General features: G+C 42.6%; 1 pseudogene; it reads left to right on the top strand.

Moving 5' to 3' along the window:
* Positions 1–215: 215 nt before the first annotated feature.
* LOC117707483 (peptidyl-prolyl cis-trans isomerase A-like) lies at positions 216–1014 on the top strand (annotated as a pseudogene).
* Positions 1015–4167: the final 3153 nt, after the last annotated feature.

Here is a 4167-nt window from a genome sequence, read left to right as displayed (position 1 = left end):
GCCCAGTTACCCCCAAGATCTGCCCTGTAAACTGCAGTTTGGCTATACTTCGCTTACTCTTTCCGTTTGAAACAATCCTACAGAAATTGTTTCTATTTCTGTTTCTTCCTTAAGTTTCATTTCTAAGGAAAATTTGACAAAGACAGATGTTCAAATAAAAGAGGAAATCGGAGCTCTGCAGCTGCACCCGTCCACTGTTACCGCTTGCTGCAGCCATGCCCAACCCCACCACGTTATTCCACATCTCCGCAGATGGAGAGCCGTTAGGCCGCGTCTCCTTTGAGTTGTTTACAAAGTTCCAGAGACAGCAGAAACCTTCCATGCTCTGAGCACTGGGGAGAAAGGACTTGGATAGAAGGGTTCCTCCTTTCGCAGAATTATTCCAGGATCCATGTGTCAGGGTGATGACAACAGATGCCATATGACACTGGTAGCAGGACCATCTACGGCAAGAAATTTGAGAATGAGGACTTCATCCTGAAGCATACAGGTCCTGGAATCTTGTCCATGGCAAATGTTGAACCAAACACAAATAGTTCCCACTTCTTCATATGCACTGCCAAGACTCAGTAGCTGGATGGTGTGATGGTTTGTAAATACTCAGCCCAGGGAGTGGCATGATTAGGAGGTGTGGCCTTATTGGAGTAGGTGTGTCATTGTGGGCATGGGCTTTAAGACCCTAGTCCTAGCTGCCTGGAAGCCAGTCTTTTACCAACAGCTTTCAGATGAAGATGTACCATGCCTGCACCATGCTTGCCTGGACCCTCCAGCCTTGATGATAATGGACTGAACCTCTGAACTGTATGCCAGCCCCAATTAAGTGTTTTTTGTTTTTTTTTTAAAAGACTTGCCTTGGTCATGGTATCTTTTCACAGCAGTAAAACACCAACTAAGACAGGTGGCAGGCATGTTGTCTTTGGGAAGGTGAAAGAAGGCATGAGCATCATGGAAGCCATGGAGCGTTTGGGGTCCAAGAATGGCAAGAAGATGACCATTGACTGTGAACAGCTCTAATCCTTCCGAGGTGCAGACACATTACCTACAGCAGAGCATTCCTTCTGTAGCTCAGGAGAGCGCTGGGACTCTGTCTGTATACCATCACCTTTGCTCCCACTGACGTTCTTAGGATTCCATATTTTCCTAATCCCCTCAAAGTCTAGTTAGATTGCAGAGTTATGTTTATGATCATAAATAAAAACTAAATAAGAAGTCAAAAAGACGAAATTAAAATTTTACTTGTTAGTATCGAATGTTAAGTAGCTCAATATCACTAAGTAGTGGTCTTTTGAAGGAATCGTTACAGAAATTCTTTAAAGGAGTCTTCCCTCTTTCAAGTGAACACGTTCACATAGGCACACACACACACACATCCACCTACCACGAGCACTAATTTAAAATTGTTAACATAATTACTTCAAAAGATAAGGTAAATTATCATCTGCCAAATGATTAAAAATGTATGACTTAAAAGCCAAGCATGGTGGCATACGCTTTTAATCTCAACACTCAGGGAAGAGGCAGGTGGATCTCTGAGTTCAAGGCTAGCCTGGTCTACATAGTGAGTTCCAGAACAACCAGCTACATAAAGAGTTACAGTCTCAAAACCAGCCAAAAAAATACAAGTAAAATTAAGAATTTGTAATCTTCTTGCTCAGAAAGAAGGAATTCTGGGATTCATGTTTTCTTTTTATTCTATGTTTTTTGGGTTTTTGTTTTGTTTTGTTTTGTTTTGGGGGGCTTTTCTGTTTTGTTTTTGCATTTAGATAATAATATAAAAGGTTATTCTTTTATTTTTATTCCCTTTTTTTCCCTTTGGTTAAAGAATTATTTATTTATTTTATGTATATGAGTACACTGTCATTATCTTCAGACACACACCAGAAGAGGGCATTGGATTCTATTATAGATGGTTGTGAGTCGCCAAGTGGAGTTGCTGGGAATTGAACTCAGGACCCCTGGAAAAGCAGTCAGTGCTCTTATCTGCTGGGCTATCTCTCCAGCCCTTTGTTTGTTTGTTTGTTTGTTTGTTTTTGAGACAGGATTTCTCTGTGCAAACCAGGTGGCCTTGAACACACAGAGATTCCCCTGCCTGTGCCTCTTGTGTGCTGGGATTAAAGGCATATGTCACCACATGTGGCCATTTCCTTTTTTATATATGACAGAGCCAACAGGTAACCTGTTCAGCTACCACCCAGGCCCAGACGCAGAGCTCTGAGTTGGCCCACCCCCAAATATGATCTATATCATTTGCAAACACTTGGGGTGCCTGTCCTGCTGATCCAAAGCTGCAGGATCTCCATGACATAGTGCACCAATAAGATAACTGGGAGGGGCCGGGCGGTGGTGGCGCACGCCTTTAATCCCAGCACTTGGGAGGCAGAGGCAGGCAGATTTCTGAGTTCGAGGCCAGCCTGGTCTACCGAGTGAGTTCCAGGACAGCCAAGGCTATACAGAGAAACCCTGTCTCAAAAAAAAAAAAAAAAAAAAAAAAAAAAAAAAAAAAAACTGGGAGGAGTCCCAGTGAAGACCAATATTGATGGTACCACAGAAGTCAGAGGCCTCAAACCAGACCAATGACTCATTTCGATGAACATTTGCAAATGAAAATGTGTGCACAGAGGGGTACGCTGAATGAAAATGTGTGCACAGAGGGGTACGCTGTGGGACACACTGTGACACACTACAGCTTCCACGATGAGATGTTTTCTATAGGGGACTATGATGCATGATAAGAAACTCACAAAGAGTCAATAAAAAGTGGTTTTTTCAAAGTATTGTTCAAACACATTCTTTTAGGTGTCTGTCATAATTATCTGCCTGTCATTATTGTATCTAGACTCCAGAATGACCTCCAATGATTATTATCTCCTGGTAGTCATGACCCTGGGCAGTACTCTCCCATTATACAGAGAGCTAAGTCATGTAACCAATAAGATGCCAAAGAAATAATATAGTGTGACTCAGAGCTGGTCAGAAAATACATTGCAGCTTTCACCTTGCTCATTTCCAGACTATTCATGATGGGAGATGACAGATGCCATGGCTTTAAAATTCTAGCAGACCTGCAGAGACATCGATTCTGAGAAACTGAGGCTTCCTGACACTAGCCAGCTGAGACATCAGGTAATTTCAATCTGTAACCATGGAAGTAGATCCTCCTGCCTTGGGCAAGATTTCAGATGTCCACAACCTTGCTCAATGTGTTCGAAGTGACCCAGTATCTCAGAGACAGAACTACCAGATTCCTCAGCTCTAGCACTCCTCCATAGAAAGTATGCATTGATGTTCACTGTGTTTACAGATCTAAATGGGCAAAGGAAAGACTTGGAAAAGTGAAAATATCAATGCAATGAAGAAACTGATAGCAGAAGCTCAATGAACATCAAGGACACTGCAGGTAAAGAACTCAGAAGAAAAGTCTGGGAAATATTTTTGAAAACCAAAAGAAAAGAGATGGCTGTTGTTGCTGTTGTTGTTGTTTGTTGTTATAATAGGTGGCAATAAAAAGTTTGGCAACACTGTCCCATAAAACGAATACAGAAGAGGGGGCAGGGGAGGGAAGAAGAAGATGAGGAAGAGGAGGAGGAAGAGGAGAAGAAAGAAAAGAAGGGATGGGAAGATAGATCAGTTGGTAATGCCTCTGCTACGTAGCCATGAAGACCCAAGTTTTGCCCCCAGAACTCACATTCTTAAAAGCCAGACATGGTGACTTATGTTTTCCTCATATCTGTGGTAAGGCAGAGACAGACAGTTGCTGGCCAGCCAGCCTAGCCTACTTGGTGAGTTCCAGTCCAGTGTCTTAACAATATCACAACAAACTACTATGTTTTCCTCACCTCTATGGATTTCCGCTGTGGAACTATAAGCCAAAATAAATTATTTATTCCATCAGAGAGAGAGAGAGAGACAGAGAGAGAGAGAGAGACAGAGAGAGAGAGAGACAGACCTCTGGCTTCCATCATCCATGTACACACACCAACACACAAATACACCTACAGAACTGGGTGATGTAGCTGAGATTTCCTCAGAGTATAGATGGGCAGAGTACTGGATGGGCTGTTTGGACTCTTCTTGCTCCTTATAGCAGTATGTGAGAGGGTTGGTAAACTGAGGAAGAACGGAAGACTATCTGATTCTGAAACTACCCAGGCGATAGGCATATTAATG

This window comes from Arvicanthis niloticus, chromosome 4 (assembly GCF_011762505.2).
Source record: "Arvicanthis niloticus isolate mArvNil1 chromosome 4, mArvNil1.pat.X, whole genome shotgun sequence".
Classification (NCBI taxonomy): domain Eukaryota; kingdom Metazoa; phylum Chordata; class Mammalia; order Rodentia; family Muridae; genus Arvicanthis; species Arvicanthis niloticus.
Note: the sequence above shows the minus strand (reverse complement) of the source record. Positions and strands in the feature narration are given on the sequence as shown.